At 44.0% G+C, this 18,346-nt stretch overlaps 1 protein-coding gene across 3 annotated transcripts in view; it reads right to left on the bottom strand.

The window, feature by feature from the left end:
• Positions 1-18,346, bottom strand: part of dlc1 (DLC1 Rho GTPase activating protein) — a 476,263-nt gene that overhangs the window by 245,980 nt on the left and 211,937 nt on the right. Inside the window, exon 1 of one of the 3 annotated variants that reach the window (XM_078217512.1) lies at positions 4,553-4,611. The exons of the other annotated variants lie outside the window; for them this stretch is intronic. The gene's annotated coding sequence lies outside the window, so the exon portion shown is untranslated. Of the gene's footprint in view, positions 1-4,552; positions 4,612-18,346 lie in introns of those variants that run through there. 3 annotated transcript variants of the gene reach the window in all.

Consider the following 18,346-nt stretch of genomic DNA (forward strand, 5'->3'; position numbering starts at 1 on the left):
TAGTATTGAGCATCCTGGAGAACTGCTCTGCAGAGGATTCTTCAGCACCCCTCACATCCACCAGTGGCAGCTAAATGGAAATAAACTCTTTCCTGCGGTGGGATTACTAATCCACAAACTCAAAAGGCAGTTGTAATTTCCCCTCCAGGGGTATCTGCCAGCAAAACATGCGACCCTATGTTGATGTCTTTGTTGTGGAATCACGAAGGAGAATTTTCTGGTCCCATGGGTAGGTTCAGAGGTAGCAGGCACATGTAAAATACTGAGGGTGCCTTTGTCTGTCCAGCCTTGACTTGGCTGTGATTTAACAGGCAGCGAGTGGGGCCTCGAGAGGCATGCTCACACTTGTGCCAATTGAGGCCCATAGGTGGCTAATTAATGGCCACTCCAGCGTCACTTCCTGCTTAGCTGCAATTTTGCAGTTGGAGATTGATGGAGGTGGGGGGATGTAGCTTAGTCATGTAGCACTGGGTGGCACAATGATACTGGTTAGCACTGCTGCCTCACACTGCCAGGGACCCGGGTTCCATTTGAGCCTGTCTGTCTGTGTGAAGTTTGCAAGTTCTCCCCGTGACTGCGTGGGTTTCCTCTGGGTGCTCCGGTTTCCACCCACAGTCCAAAGATTTGATTTGATATATTATTGTCACATGTATTGGGATACAGTGAAAAATATTGTTTTTTGTGCGCTATACAGACAAAACATACTGTTCATAGAATACATATGGGAGAAGGAAAGGAGAGGGTGCAAAATATAGTTTTACAGTCATAGCTAGGGTGTAGAGAAAGATCAGCTTAACATATGGTAGGGGTCCATTCAAAAGTCTGATGGCAGCAGGCAAGAAGCTGTTCTTGAGTCGGTTGGTACGTGATCTCAGACTTGTGTATCTTTTTCCCGACAGAAGAAGGTGGAAAAGTACATTTGGGGTGCGTGGGGTCCTTGAGTATGCTGGCTGCTTTCCCAAGGCAGTATGAAGTGCAGACTGAGTCAATGGATGGGAGGCTGATTAGCATGACGGACTGGGCTACATTCACAACCCTTTGTAGTTTCTTGTGGTCTTGGTCAGAGCAGGAAGCAAACCAAACTGTGATACAACCAGAAAGAATGCTTTCTACGTTGCATCTGTAAACATTGGTGACTGTCGTAGCAGACATGCCAAATTTCCTTAGTCTTCTGAGAAAGTAGAAGCATTGGTTGGCTTTCTTAACTATAGCATCAGCGTGGAGGGACCAGCACAGGTTTCTGGTGATCTGGAAACCCAGAAACTGGAAGCTCTCGTCCATTTCCACTTCATCACAGTTAATGTAGACAGAAGCATGTTCTTCACTACGCTTCCTAAAGTCAATGAGTATCTCCTTTGTTTTACTGACATTGAGGGAGAGATTACTGTCATTGCACCAGTTCACCAGATTCTCTATCTCTTTCCTGTACTTCATCTCGTCATTGTTTGAGATCCGACCCACGACGGTGGTGTCATCAGCAAACTTGAAAATGGAGTTGGAGCAGAATTTGGCCACACAGTCATAAGTGTATAAGGAGTATAGTAAGGGATGAGGACACAGCCTTGTGGGGCACCGGGGTCAGATTAGATGTGCAGGTTAGATGGATTGGCCATGCTAAATTGCCCCTTAATGTCCCAAGATGTATAGATTAGGGGGATTAGAGGGGTAAATATTTGATTTGATTTGTCACACGTATTAACATACAGTGAAAAGTATTGTTTCTTGCGCGCTATACAGACAAAGCATACCGTACATAGAGAAGGAAACGAGAGAGTGCAGAATGTGTTACAGTCATAGCTAGGGTGTAGAGAAAGATCAACTTAATGCAAGGTAAGTCCATCCAAAAGTCTGACAGCAGCAGGGAAGAAGCTGTTCTTGAGTCGGTTGATACGTGACCTCAGACTTTTGTATCTTTTTCCTGAAGGAAGAAGGTGGGAGAGAGAATGTCCGGGGTGCGTGGGGTCCTTAATTATGCTGGCTGCTTTGCTGAGGCAGCGGGAAGTGTAGACAGAGTCATTGGATGGGAGGCTGGTTTGCATGATGGATTGGGCTACATTCACGACCTTTTCTGGTTCCTTGCAGTCTTGGGCAGAGCAGGAGCCATACCAAGCTGTGATACAACCAGAAAGTATGCTTTCTGTGGTGCATCTGTAAAAGTTGGTATGAGTCGTAACTGACATGCCAAATTTCCTTAGTCTTCTGAGAAAATAGAGGCGTTGGTGGGCTTTCTTAACTATAGTGTCAGCATGGGGGCACCAGGATGGGTTGTTGGTGATCTGCCAACTGAAAACTTGAAGCTCTTGACCCTTTCTACTTTGTCCCTGTTGATGTAGACATGGGCATGTTCTTCTTTAAATATGTGGGGTTGTAGGGATATGGTGAGCCTGGGTGAGATGATCTGTCAGAGTCAGTACAGACACAATGAGTCAAATGGCCTCTTTCTGCACTGTTGGGATTCTATGATTTGATTGTAGGTTATAGAGACCCCTTCTTCAAATTCAGGTGCCCCTCATCAGCTTTTGAAATATGAAGTTATCCATTTGGGGAGGAATTTTAGGAAAGCATATTATTCAAATGGAAAGAGATGATAGAATGATGCAGCACCAAGGGAACTGGGTGTTCTTGTACAACAAATCATGCAACTTTACCATGCAGGTACAGCAAGAAGGCAAATGGAATAGTAGCCTTTAGTGCAAATGGGATGAAGTAGAAAAGTAGGGAAGTCTTGTTACAGCTGTTGTTAAGACAGGAAAGCGATCATAAACTTGTCAAATCAAACCTCACTTTCTCATTTAAAATTGGACTCTACTGGACCAAACAACATGGCTGCTGTAGGTCACATGAGTTGCAAGTTGACTACAGTCCTGGAAACAACCAACAATCATCACAGGACAAAGTCCAACCTTTACCTTGTGGAATTTCATACATATCATTGTGTGGCCGCATTACAATCAACAAAACAAGGGAGCAGTAGATGGTCTATCTACTCATCCTGGACACAAAGAGACTTGTTATCCCTGTAGATGTGCTAATACAGTAAGAGTTTTAACAACACCAGGTTAAAGTCCAACAGGTTTATTTGGTAGCAAATACCATTTGCTGTTGGACTTGTTGGACCAAAAACCTGTTGGACTTTAACCTGGTGTTGTTAAAACTCTTACTGCGTTTAACCCAGTCCAATGCCGGCATCTCCACATCATGATGTGCTAATAGCCAATGGATTTGGACCAGAGACATCAAAACTGATTTTTAACCCAAAACTGACTCAGCCATGCACAGCACCACAAGACCCAAGCTCCTTAGATCTTCGGAAAGTTTTAACTTTAAATTCCTAGACTCCCAAGTCAACTTAATATGTTAACATCCGTCAAGTGTCTGCCTATTCCACGAGCCTCTATATATACACCATACCTACAATGTAGAAAGAGGCCATTCAGCCCATTGAACCCGCACTGATAACAATCCCACCTATGTCCTATCCCCGTAACCCATGTATGTACCCTGCTCGTCTCCTTGACACTAAGGCGCAATTTAGCATGGCCAAATCATTTAACGTGCACATATTTGTACTGTGGGAGGAAACAGGAGCACCTGGAATAAACCCACACAGACATGGGGAGAACATGCAAACTCTACACAGACAGTGACCTGAGGCTGGAATTGAACCTGGGTCCTTGGCGTTGTGGTGCTAAACACTGTGCCACCCTAAATATTCTTGAGGATTATCACTATCCTCTCCACAATTCCACATTTCGTGCCATCCAAAGTTCTGAGATACACACCCAAGTCTCAGTCATTAATAAGTATCAAATAGTAGTGGGTTCTAGTGCCGGGTCCCGGGGAAACCCCACTGCGTACTCTCCTTCAGTAGAAAAAGAACCATTCATCATTGTTTTGTGTCACTCATCCAACTATGCTGTCACTGTCCCTAATTCCAGGGGCTCCAAATTCACTGCTTAGGCTAATCGGTAAGACACATTATCAAAAGCCTTTTGGAAATTCATGTACGCTACATTGACCACATTAACCTCAGCACCTTCTTTTACCTCCTCAGAAAACTCAAAAAAATTAGTTAAACATGATTTTCCCTTAACGAATCTGTGCTGATGGCCCTCGGTGTGGAAGCTTGGACACTGGACAGGATTTTCCAGCTGCGCTTGCCCCAAGACCGGAAAATCCCGCCCGTGATCAATGGACTTTGCATGGTCCTGTCCTGCCCGCTATGATTCCCGTGGCGGGTGGGATGGGAAAATTCCACCCAAATCTGTCCAGCCTGTGCCTGACTGCAGCCTGAGAAGCAATTTTTGCTCGGGCCTCTTTCCTCTGGCAAGCTCTCGACATACAACACTGCGTTTGGGCCTGGAAATGATTTTTGTTAACAATGAAATCTGGCAAAGGTGACCTGAGATAGAAATTAAACCTGAGCTGACTGCTCTGCAGACTTTCTTTTTGGCAGTTTCTGAGAACAGTTAGTTACTACTTAAAGCAATTAAAAATGAGGCAAGCAGAAAAATATGAAGATTACTTTAAAAATAAGAACAGCCATTCCTACCTCTTAACTGACAACTCACAGACTCCATCCATGCATTTACATTTGAAACTTGCTTCTGACACCAGGAAAATGTATCACGTGCATATTTAAATTTGAATTATGAACTAACTCCCAACAGAACCACCAGAGGAAATTGCAGTTCTGTGCTCTAGCAGAGAGAATCCATAAATGCAAAAATCCATAAATGTTATTGATTACAAGCCACAGTCAATGGGTTCATATACATACTTTATTTTCGCTGTCAAAATTAGTGAGGATTTATTATTCAATCCACATTAGGAAATCAGAACCTTGTTTTCCCTTAAGTGTTGAGTGAAGACTGTGCTAAGCCAAAATACATTAAATGTTATATAAACATATGGCAGGGAAAATTCTTCCTGAATATGGTCATTTTATATCGAGCAGCTTAAATGCTATGATGGGAGATTTAATAATTCGGTTTCAACAGCCCTTCTCCCACCCCAACAAGAAAATAAACTAAAAAACATAACTGTAATTGTGGAAACTCCCTAATTATTACAATAGGAGGAAATATGCTCACTCTCAAGGATATAAACATTCAGACTGGCACTTCCAAAAAACCTTGTTTCTGATCTTCAAAATCTAATAGTTATCACTTGGAGAAAACATTTTATGAAGTCCCTTCAAAAGGAGATGCAGCATTTGTGCCACAATTGAAGTGGTTCTCACTGTTTTAATTGCCATGTGTCATTTTCTTTAATATTGCACCATACCATGAACGCACTACATTTGCTAATGCGATGATTCAAACACTAAGGAGTGATTCATGTGTCACCACTACCCTCGGGGGTTTCTGTACTGTAACCCAACTCCAGTTTGAGACAGTGGCACTGACTCCCATCCCCAATTCTGGAACACGATTATCATGGTAGATAAAGCTCACATCAGAGATGGCCGGGATCCTTGAACACACACCATTTGCGTCATTATCGGGCTGGCTGCCACCAGTTTTTGCACCACTCCCCGACTGTGAGTGCTCCAAGTCAGGACGCAGCACTTGGAGTGACATTTTTTTTTAAAGGGACCTTCAGCTGTGTAGTAGTGTGGTTCTTTAATTGGGGGGGGGGGGGGGGGTGTTTCCTGAGGGCCACATTATTGGCGAGGTCCCTATGGATCATCACGGTGGGAAGCTGACCCAATCGGCAGGGGGGCAGGTACCACAGGTCGAGGAGGGATTCACAGATGGAGCCATGGGGTTGAGTAGAGCAGTCGCATTGTCATTTAGTCTGACCTTGTACATATATTATTCTTTATTTTGACAATAAAGCCTAGTGTTGACTCAAGCCACATCGAGTCGCTCTTGATCTATTACAAGCTGGATGCCAGGAAAAGCTGGATGAAGTCAGAGACATTTCTGCGGCAGTTGCTCATTGTCAAAGGCCTTAATAACATTCTAAATTATAATGTGTTTCCGAAAGTAGGCTACGCATGCAGCATTACTCTTGCTGGTGCAAATGGTTAGCATGTTTGTTTGTTAACTGTAAGGCTGGTGATTTGAACTGTCAGTCTTCTCCCCATCAGCATTCATTGTTATATGGTGAGAGAGAAAGGGAAAATTTGTTTCCCAGCACAGACAAAGCAGGCTGAATGGTCTCCTTTTGTGATTCTATATTGCCGACTTCCTTTATTTTTCCCACACTCATACCCCTCACTTCTAACTTTTGCTGAAAGTGCGTTATATTGTTATGGCTCAGCTGATCTTTCACCTCCACTTCTCCAAGCAGCCTGTCGAGAAGTGCATGGCTCGGGGGCTGGCCTGTGTTCGAAAATCCAATGCAGATCCTGCACTTATGATTCATGACAAGATTTAAGTGTCAGGATTCAGTCCAATGCTGAATATCCGTTGGGTCTCTGGACAAAGCTCTTTTTCAGTTTGCCAATAATAAAGGGCCCAATGGAGTCCAGGGATGTGACCTAATCAAATAGGCTTCTTAGGAACATAAGAACGGGTGTATGTCATTTAGCCCATCGAGCTTGCTCCATCATTCAACATGATCAAGGCTGATTGGACACTTCAATGCATTTCACACCCACTATCACCAGGAAGGTTGTTACATGTAATAATATTTAGTGTTTAGTTTATTCAGAAATGTGCGAGGGGCAAGGTTTAAACGAGATGTACAAGGCAAGTTTTTTTACACAGAGGGTGGTGGGTGCCTGGAATTTGTTGCCGGGGAGGTAGTGGGAGGGGATACGATAGTGAGTTTTAAGGGGTGTCTTGACAAGTACATGTATCGGATGGGAACAGAGGGATATGGTCCCTGGAAGGGTCAGGGTTTTAGTTCAGTCGGGCAGCATGGTCAGTGCAGGCTTGGAGGGCCGAAGGGCCTGTTCCTGTGCTGTAATTTTCTTTGTTCTTTGTATTTCACTATTTTAATTCATACATTGGTTGGTTTTGCTGGATAGATGACTTGAAGACATCTGGGATAAAAGCTGCAGGAGACATTTGCCATATCAGGAGTTTGCACTATCCAGAGGTATCAAACAAATACTGACATAGAAAATACAAGCAGGAGTAGGCTATTGGGCCCTTTGAGCCTTCTCCGCCATTCATTACGATCATGGCTGATGATCAAATTCAATACACTGATCCCGTCCTCCTGCCATATTCCTTGATCCCTTTAATCCCAAGAGCTGATGAAGTTACTGTGAAAATCCCCAAGTCGCTATACTCCTGCACCTATTTGGGAATGAGGTAGAATTCAGCATGGCCAATGCACCTAACCAGCACATCTTTCAGATTGTGGGAGGAAACCGGAGCATCCAGAGGAAACCCACGCAGACATGGGGAGAATGTGCAGTCTCCACACAGGCACTGACCCAAGCCAGGAATCAAACCCGGGTCCCTGGCACTGTGGGCAGCAATGCTAACCACTGTGCCACCATGCCATCCATCAGTTACCTACCAAACAATCAACTGTTTTTCAGTGCCGCAACTCTTGGATATTTCAAACTGAGCGTGCTGTTTGGCGGCTATCCCTACGCAGGTCCGAGTCCTGTGCTCCCTTTATCCTCTGCTCTCAGAAGACTGTCCCTCCAGATCTGATGCTCTCTGCTCCCTGAAGGCGAGTGAGGGCCCCAAGCCTCACACTCTGTTTATCCTCCACTCCCAGGAAAGTGTCCCTCGAAGGTCTGGTGCTGTCCGCTCCCCGAAGGCAAGTGTGAGGTTTGAAAACTTCTGAAGGTATGTTGATTCAATTCATGCCTCCATTTTATTAAGTGAGCCAACATATTTTAGATTAATTGAAACATGTAGCTTTGAAATAATGCATAGATTATCAGGCAACATTAAGAATTCCTCAGCTTCACCCAGCATTGCAAAATATTTTACATGTGCAGGGGAGTTGGGAGAAAGTACATTGCTGTAAAACACTTTGACAAGGGCAGGTGACATTTTTCTTTAGTTGATCACTTCTGGTATGTGTAATTAATTGGCAAATTGATACACTCTGTGTTTGTACATAGTTTATCCGTATTTGCCAGGCAATCAATAAAGCATGCCATTAATCATCTCATCTAGCCATCACCCCTGCAACGTTCGCTGACACCAAAGACTTGAAAACTGACAAATCATTGGCACAATCATACAAAAAAGATTATCTTCAAATGCCTCACAAACTAAGTTGAAATTTGGCCTGACCTGACAGTGAACCGATAAAGTAAATTCTTCACAAGCATAACAATAACAAATTCATACACATTGAATTCCATGTTGGCTCTCACAGATAGTTCACTAAAAACAAGCTAAGTGAAATTTCTGTTCATCATCCGAGTATATTTTTGATGAAAAGAAAGCCAATTCTGGGTCAATCTCACCAACTTCTAATGCAGCTAAAAAATTACAAAGGTTTCTCATCATTGCAACTTGCTTCACACTGTATTCCCAGGAGGAAAGCGAGCTCATGTTGAAAGGTAAAAGCAATGTTGGAACTAACATGGAAGTTAGACTGAGTAAGGGCAGAAAGGTTTTTTTTATAGTTTAGTTAGGGCATCATGATCAGCATGGGCTTGGAGGGCCGAAGGTCCTGTTCCTGTGGTGTGCTTTTCTTTTCTTTTACTTATTATGCTTTCAATAAGATACTTAGTAGACAGATAACTAGAATCAATCTTGCCTTCCGCTGATATCATTGGGTGACCCGATCACAGGATTCTAGAGCAAATCTGCTGATATTCACCCTTATAGTATGAATCGTGAAGGGTGGGGAAGCCCCATAGTTGGGTCTATATCTCCCAATTTACTACCTACTCCAGTAAAAACTCTGTTCCTACCATCCACTCCAATCTCACCCTGAGTTCTTGGTTAAATCTTTTGAGATAACAGAGAAACATTGATGAACTAAATGAAAGCCATACAAGATCCTCCTTTAACAGTTTCCATACAAGGAGATCCCAGCTATTTAACCAACCAGAATTCTGCTTTGGCCTGCACTAGGCTGTCTTGTTGTTCTATTTTTGCAAAGCTTCTTGTGTGAAGTAATCAGAAAACCACGCTTGAAAATTCCAGTGATGACTACACAGATTGACATAGAAATTTAATCAAAAGAGGCCGTTCAGATGATTGTGCCTCATGACATTACAGCTATCCACTGTAATGCTATTTCCCTGCTCCCCATCCATACCCTTTAATATGTTTCCTCTTACAGTGTTTGGCCAAGTCCTTTTTTAAATGCTGTGTTTGCCTTAGCCACAATAGCTATTTGCAGTAATCACATATTTTGACAATGCTTTTCATAAAAGAATTTCAACTGCCACATCTAGTTCGATGCCTAGATTTACTTCCTCCTGTTACCAAGTGGAAACAGCACATACACGTTCATCACCCCTCGTGTGTGTATGCTCCACATCCAGCATTCTATTTATGTCTTTATAATAGTTTTCACCTGCAATCCCACTTTTAGTATTTTATGTCACTGTGGCCCAAGATTGTTCTGTTCCTCTTTCCCATTGAACATGTTGCTCCTTCTCTTCAAAATGTTGTTACGACCCAGCTTAGTCAGATCCCAGGGTGGAACCTGGCTTGATAGATCCCAACTTATATTTTGGGTGAAAGGCAGCCACTGAACAGTCACAGAACTACTGATGAAGTTATAATAAAAGGATAAAATGTTTATTAAACAGGAAAAGATGAATTATAATACACTATGCCTTCAATCCAGCGATATCTTTACAGATATATTGAGGTTTGTAAGGATAACACTAGTTACAAAATCTATCTTATGCTCTAAGTACACAGTTCATGTAAACCAATAGGCAAAATGTGGTCAGACACTCCACATTCTGAAACCAAGTGACAGATGCCACCACAAAACAACTTCAATGGATTCCTCAATTCCTCTTAGACGCTTGTCACTTTTGAGTCAACTGGTCTCATTGGAACTTTGTCCTCACAGGAATGTTTATAATCTCTGCTCTTGGAATCTTCTCCCAAGACAACATTTTCTCTCGGATCAAAAACAGAAAATGCTGGAAAATCTCAGCAGGTCTGACGGCATCAGTGGAGAGAGAATGGAGCCAACATTTCAAGTCTGGATCCTGACTTGAAATGTTGGCTCTATTCTGTCTCCACAGATGCTATCAAACCTGCTGAGATTTTCCAGCATTCTCTGTTTGTGTGTCAGATTCCAGCATCTGCAGTATTTTAATTTTAACTTTCTCTTGGATGTCTACACCAAAGATCCCCACCTCTTTCTGGTGTTCATCTTTCCTGGATCGTGGGAAAAAGTACCAGATATGTGCAAGTCTTCCTCTTTTAGAACTATCCTCAAATGACAAGTCAAATCTTTGCATCAACATCAGGCCTTCTGTCACCAACTACCTTGAGAGCTGGAGCTAGTAAATGTGCTAATCAAGATTTGGTTGCTTCTTCCTGCAAATATAGGTATACAGGTATCAATGAGTGGGACACTGTAATGTATTGAAAATTACATTGTGCACTTTGTCCACTTAAGGCTGCCATACATGTGTACCAGTAGAGGAAATCTGGAAAGAAAAATAAAGGGATCCATTCTTTCAAGAGTACCTGCAGTTCTGTTTCTGACTGAATGAATCTCACTGTTCCTTCCCAAGGACTTCACAGGAATAAAGCAACTCTACTGCAGCCAATCCTAATTCGCTTTGGTGGTCTTCTCCTTCTCAGCACCCTAGCTAGGGGGACCCCACTGGGAGACTCACTGAAGGCAGCAATAATGTTGCAGGTGAAAGCATTAAAACAACTGGCAAACTATTAACTCCAAAATCCCTATGGCAGAGACAGAGGTTCACAATTATATCGTCATTTGAAATTGTAGATACTTTCTCTGAATTGGCTTGCTGTCAATTCTCAAGTCACCAATTTCAAACTATTCTGAAATGTCAAATAATGAGTAACATGACTTAATTATTTTTAAGCAAATCTAGTTAACATTTTTTTCTGTGCGTTAGTGCTGCTGAATTTCTCTGCCTCACTCACAATTTTCTTCCCTTTTCTCATCTAGACACTGCCTCAGGTTGAATTGTCTGTCCACTTGTGCCTGGCCTGAGCACTCCCAGGTGTTCATTCAATGGCCATTTTTCACATGTACACTTTGGCAGTACACACTGGCAAGCTATATTTACTTTGGAGGGTATCACAACTCATGGAAATCCCCTCCCCGAGCATGTATTTTCCACCAGAAGAATGAGAATCCAGACTTCATCGGAAGCTAATGTGACTCAGTACCATACCACATAGTGTAGTTACCCAATATTCCACTGATAGGCAAGGAACAGCACTGACATTTTGCATTTATAGCACCTTTAACATCATAAAGCAACTCAAGCTACTTGGAAACCAAGGATTGATTTGATTTATTATTGTCACATGCATTAGTGTACAGTGAAATGTATTGTTTCTTGTGCAATTTACAGACAAAGCATACAATACATAGAAAAGGAAAGGAGAGGGTGCAGAATGTAGTATTATAATTATAGCTAGGGTGTAGAGAAAGATCAACTTAATATGAGGTAGGTCCATTCAAAAGTCTGATGGTAGCAGAGAAGAAACTGTTCTTGAGTCAGTTGGTATGTGTCCTCAAACTTTTGTATCTTTTTCCCGATGGAAGAAGGTGGAACAGAGTATGTCCAGGGTGCATGGGGTCCTTAATTATGCTGGCTGCTTTGCCAAGGCAGCGGGAAGTGTAGACAGAGTCAATGGATGGGAGGCTGGTTTGCATGATGAATTGGGTTACATTCACGACCCTTTGTAGATTCTTGTGGTCTTGGACAGAGCAGAAGCCATACCAAGCTATGTTATAACCAGAAAGAATGCTTTCTATGGTACATCTGTAAAAGTTGGCTGAGAGTCGTGGTGGATATAACAAATTTCCTTAGTTTTCTGAGAAAGTAGAGATATTGGTGGGCTTTCTTAACGATAGCATTGGCATGGAGGGACCAGGACAGGTTGTTGGTGATCTGAACACCTAAAAGCTTGAAGCTCTTGACCATTTCTACTTCATCCCCATTGATGTAGACAGGGGCATGTTCTCTACTGCGCTTCCTGAAGTCGATGACTATCTCCTTTCTCCTATCTCGTAAGATATGGTTCTTTACTAAAATTGTTTTGCTCTTGCTATTGGTTTATAAAATTAATACAATGCACCATTAAGCCCTAACCTATGATATTTATAAGTCAGCAAACCTTTGCCACAAAACCCCAGGTGTGTATTAATTACTGAGCCTGCTTAATCCTTTCCATATGTCGTGCATCTACTGTGTTCTCAGGAAGCAATTTAACATTTTTAGTGCTGAAGCAATAAGATGGGATTTCCTTCCTGTATTGGATAGTTTCACTGCTGTTCAAAGACTTTTGACACAATATTGTACCCACCTTTTGGGGAAGTTGTGCCAGATGCCATGTTTGTGATTGCGACACTTGTTTGATGGCAGTGCTACTTTGGAGCTCACTGCTCCAGCTAATGCCCTTTCTTCATCTTGCCAACTGACCCCATGCTCAGTATAGGATTTGGAACCCCACTTCAGCACGAGTGAAAGTGATTATTATCTGCTGCATACAGCAGGGGTGGGCAAAGCATGGCCTGTACATCCATGGCAGCCTTCCATTCAGCCCTTGGACTGCATTGCTTTATAGCAATTATTGAAGTACTTAAGCTAAGAATCAGAGACTTTGAGAGGAGAGGATCTGCTTCGATATATCTGCTTCTATCTGTATAGAGTAAAGTAACCTTAAAAAGTTTATTTATTAGTCACAAGTAGGCTTACATTAATACTGCAATTAAAGTTACCGTGAAAATCCCCTAGTCGCCACTCTCCGGCGCCTGTTCGGGTACACTGAGGGAGAATTTAGCATGGCCTATGCACCTAACCAGCACACCTTTGGAGGAAACCGGACCACCTGGAGGAAACCCACACAGATACAGGGAGATTGTGCAAACTCCACACAGACAGTGACCCAAGCCGGGAATCGAACCCGGGTCCCTGGCACGGTGAGGCAGCAGTGCTAACCACTGTGCCGCCGTGCCCACCACCCCCCCGAATCCGTGACTGCAATAAGTAGTTCAAGGTAAGCCAATGAGAGGTGGCTGGAGGTTGGCTTTTTGCAAGTTAGAAATGGAGTGCAATCACCATGTGGGAGGATAGAAAGCTCACATGGAAGATCAGTAAGAAGGTTTACAATGTGTGTATTTTTCTGATTGTCTCCTGGTTCCTGCTGACTTGGTGTTCAGCACTGGAGCAGATTTAGCAAAGCGTTTGATAATGCCACTGAACATGGCCGATGTAGATAATTTACTTCCGATCAAATATTTTATTGATCGAGCAACCAATGTTTACGATGTTCTGTTCAAATAGTTTATAGCAGATATTTGATTATTAGTATATGATTTCACTCCTATCTATAATTGATAAAATGCTATCTTCTGAAAATTTACTATCTCTTTTTGTTTTACAAAATTTTAGAAACATAGGAACATAGGAAAACTACAGCACAAACAGGCCCTTCGGCCCACAAGTTGTGCCGAACACATCCCTACCTTCTAGACCTACCTATAACCCTCCCTCCTACTAAGCTCCATGTACTCATCCAGGAGTCTCTTAGAAGACCCTATTGAGTTCGCCTCCACCACCACTGACGGCAGCCGATTCCACTCGCCCACCACCCTGTGTGTGAAAAACTTACCCCTAACATCTCCCCTGTACCTACACCCCAGCACCTTAAACCTGCGTCCTCTCGAAGCAGACATTTCCACCCTGGGAAAAAGCCTCTGCGAGTCCACCCGATCTATGCCTCTCAACATCTTATACACCTCTATTAGGTCTCCTCTCATCCTTCGTCTCTCCAAGGAGAAAAGACCGAGCTCCCTCAGCCTATCCTCATAAGGTATGCCACTCAATCAAGGCAACATCCTTGTAAATCTCCTCTGCACCCTTTCAATCTTTTCCACATCCTTCCTATAGTGAGGCGACCAGAACTGAGCACAGTACTCCAAGTGGGGTCTGACGAGGGTCTTATATAGCTGCATCAGTATCCCCAGACTCCTAAACTCAATCCCTCGATTGATAAAGGCCAGCACACCATATGCCTTCTTAACCACCTCCTCCACCTGCGGGGCCGATTTTAGAGTCCTATAGACTCGGACCCCAAGGTCCTTCTGATCCTCTACAGTACTAAGAGTCTTTCCCTTTATATCGTACTCCTTCATCCCATTTGACCTACAAAAATGGACCACGACGCATTTATCTGGGTTGAAGTCCATCTGCCACTTGTCCGCCCAGTCTTGCATCCTATCAATGTCCCTCTGTAACTTCTGACATCCCTCCAGACTATCCACAACCCCACCAACCTTCGTGTCGTCGGCAAACTTACCAACCCATCCCTCCGCTTCCTCATCCAGGTCATTTATGAAAATGACAAACAGCAAGGGTCCCAGAACAGATCCCTGGGGCACACCACAGGTGACTGACCTCCATTTAGAAAAAGACCCATCTATACCCACTCTCTGCCTCCTTTGGGCAAGCCCGTTCTGGATCCACCGGGCAGCAGCCCCTTGGATCCCATGCCCTCTCACTTTTTCTAGAAGCCTTGCATGGGGGACCTTATCGAACGCCTTGCTAAAATCCATATAAACCACATCCACTGCCTTCCCTTCGTCAATGTGTTTAGTCACATTTTCGAAGAACTCCACCAGGCTCGTAAGGCACGATCTGCCCTTGACAAAGCTATGCTGAGTATTCTTGAGCATACTAAACCTCTCTAAATGCTCATATATCCTGTCCCTCAGGATCTTCTCCATCAGTTTACCAACCACTGAGGTTAGACTCACCGGTCGGTAATTACCTGGGCTATCCCTATTCCCCTTCTTGAAAATAGGAACCACATCCGCAATCCTCCAATCCTCCGGCACCTCACCCGTCTCCATCGACGACGCAAAGATCATCGCCAGAGGCTCTGCAATCTCTTCCCTCGCCTCTCACAGTAACCTGGGGTACATCCCATCCGGACCCGGCTGCATTGAGTAACTGGTTTTGCAGTTTTAATAATTTCATAATAGTATCAACGACTGAGGTCAGTTTTGGGTAAACCTGTACCATGTTCATTAGCATGTTAATATATGTCACTTATCTTAAGTGTGGAAATGTCATGAAGAGTCTTCATATAATTAATACCACAACAAATTTCAGTGGGAAGTATTAACACCATTCATTTCATGTGCATACCCTCAACAGTTCAACTGAACTTGTTCAGTGGGCCTCCAGCCCAAATAGTTGCCCACCCTTGGATTCCAGGTTAGTTGTTGGTTGATTTACGTGGGGTCACAGGGATAGGACCTGCGTGGCATTGTCGTCAGTGCAGGCTCGATGGGCCGAATGGCCTCCTTCTGCACTGTAGGGATTTCTTCTAGCTGTTAATATGATTCAACAGGTGTTTGCTGCTTTCTTTAGTTGCTTAACATTGCTAAGGTTTACAGGGAATTGTGTGGTAAGTGCTAAAAGACCTTGAGCTGACTTCAAGGCCTCTGCATAAACCAGTTGGTCTCAAACATGGACACATCAGTAGGAATTCCCGCAGGACAAGTTGCTGTAAGGAGGAGGGGGAAAAGGGTCTCAGCAGGATGTGGCACTCATGCAGGATGTTCAGGGAACAATTCTCCTACCTAAACATCAGCAAGAAATAACCTGTGCACAACATGCGTACTTCATTGTTCTTGTTCTCACTGAAATCTGCTATTTCCTGCAACCATAACAGCTACCTCAGAGCAGGATGATGCACCATTGATTTACGCAAAGACTAGATGTTGCGAAACAACAGGCTTTTATTAACAAAGAACTGAAGCACTCCCAAACCGATAGCTAATCCAGACTGAGGCAAAAGGGGCGGAGAGCAGCTACCTTTGTACCCCGAGGAGGGCGGAGCCCCGGATTGAGGCAGCAGAGGCGTGTCCAGGCATATCACATAAACGGACAACTACAGTGGTTCACCACACAGGACAAGGATCGCATTTCTGGTGGCTGTGAAGATGACTGTAGTGATGAACATTTATGCACATGACTCTTTCTAGGTTGAAGCTGGAGATATTTGCAATATTTTACAGTTTGCTATTGGCCATTGTGTAAGGTCACCAAGACTTTCTATTCTAGTTGTGTTACCGGAAAGAAGCAGGTGGAGTGAACACCTTGCTAGGAATTCAGACCATGGTGCAGGATGCCAGTGACTGCATTGACATTGATTGTGGGCACCACATGACAACTCCTCTCTCCATCAGAACTGAAAAGGATTGCACTCCTTTAACATCCACCTGGAGCATGACCATAGGTAGAGAATGACGTAGGGCAATGCTCAGGTGTCCTGGCAGCAGTCATGATGCCTTCATTTTGTGGCAGTCTCCCGTGTCAGTTGCACTTGAGCCACCATAGCAAATCAAAGGGTGGCTATTGGGTAGAAAGGGCTAATTGCTGATGCCATGGCTGATTTTTATAAATGACCTGGATGAGGGCATAGAAGGATGGGTTAGTAAATTTGCGGATGACACTAAAGTTGGTGGAGTTGTGGACAATGCGGAAGGCTGTTGCAGGTTACAGAGGGACATAGATAAGCTGCAGAGCTGGGCTGAGAGGTGGCAAATGGAGTTTAATGCGGAAAAGTGTGAGGTGATTCACTTTGGAAGGAGTAACAGGATTACAGAGTACTGGGCTAATGGTAAGATACTTGGTAATGTGGATGAACAGAGAGATCTCAGTGTCCATGTGCATAGATCCCTGAAAGTTGGCACCCAGGTTGATAGGGTTGTTAAGAAGGCGTACGGAGTGTTAGCTTTAATTGGTAGAGGGATTGAGTTTCGGAGTCAGGAGGTCATGTTGCAGCTGTACAAAACTCTGGTGCGGCTGCACTTGGAGTATTGCGTACAGTTCTGGTCACCGCATTATAGGAAGGATGTGGATGCATTGGAAAGGGCGCAGAGGAGATTTACTAGGATGTTGCCTGGTATGGTGGGAAGGTCTTATGAGGAAAGGCTAAGGGACTTGAGGTTGTTTTCGTTAGAGAGAAGAAGGTTAAGAGGTGACTTAATAGAGGCATACAAGATGATCAGAGGATTAGATAGGGTGGATAGTGAGAGCCTTTTTCCTCAGATGGTGATAGCTAGCAGGAAGGGACATAGCTTTAAATTGAGGGGTGATAGATATAGGACAGATGTCAGAGGCAGATTCTTCACTCAGAGAGTAGTAAGGGCGTGGAATGCCCTGCCTGCAGCAGTAGTGGACTCGCCAACATTAAGGGCATTTAAATGGTCATTGGATAATCATATGGATGATATTGCAATAGTGTAGGTTAGATGGGCTTTAGATTGGTTTCACTGGTCGGCGCAACATCGAGGGCCGAAGGGCCTGTACTGCGCTGTAATGTTCTATGTTCTATGCCACTGCTGTGCAGCAACATACACAATAAAAACCATCCCGCCACATAAAATGTGAAAGAGCAGGCAATGGGTGTGCTGAAACATTGGATGAGATTTTCTGGTCCCGCTTGCTGTGGGAATCCTAGCAGGCGGGACAGAAAATTTGGCAGACCATTTAAAGATCCGTTGACTTTGGGCAGGAATTTCCAGTCTTGGGGCAAGCGCAGCCAGAAAATCCCGCCCAAAGCTTCTGCTGTCTGGTCCACTCTGGAAGAACCCTACAGTCCTCAGCCAAGCTGGCATCATGATTTGTGGTGGTCTATTGCACGCTGCAAAACTTTGATATCATGAATGTCAGCCCTAGCCACTAGCTATACTGCAAATAGCTCAGATGAAGGAACATGAGGAGGAAAAGGAAGAGCAGACGCAAACTTGACAGCTCCTTCCTGCCCATGAAAAACTCATTCAAGTGCAACCACAAACACATTTCATCATTCACCAACAGTCCCATGCCACGCCTTCCCTCTGTCACAGCATCTGCTAGGACAGCCATGCAAAAATAAAAGCCAACACAAAACAAATGTCCCAAACCAAATTTATAAAAGAAATCATGCTGCAATGTAGACAAAAGTCAATGGCATGGTGGCACAGTGGTTAGCACTGCTGCCTCACAGCGCCAGGGACCCGGGTTCAATTCTGGCCTCGGGTCACTGTCTGTGTGGAGTCTGTATGTTCTCCCTGTGTCTGTGTGGCTTTTCTCCAGGTGCTCCGGTTTCCTCACACTGTCCAAAGATGGGCGGATTAAGTTGATTGGCCATGCTAAATTGCTCCTTAATGTCAGGGAGGCTAGCAGGGTAAATACATGGGGCTACGGGAATAGGGTCTGGGTGGGATTGTTGTCGGTGCA

This window comes from Mustelus asterias, chromosome 1, assembly GCF_964213995.1.
Source record: "Mustelus asterias chromosome 1, sMusAst1.hap1.1, whole genome shotgun sequence".
Lineage (NCBI taxonomy): Eukaryota > Metazoa > Chordata > Chondrichthyes > Carcharhiniformes > Triakidae > Mustelus > Mustelus asterias.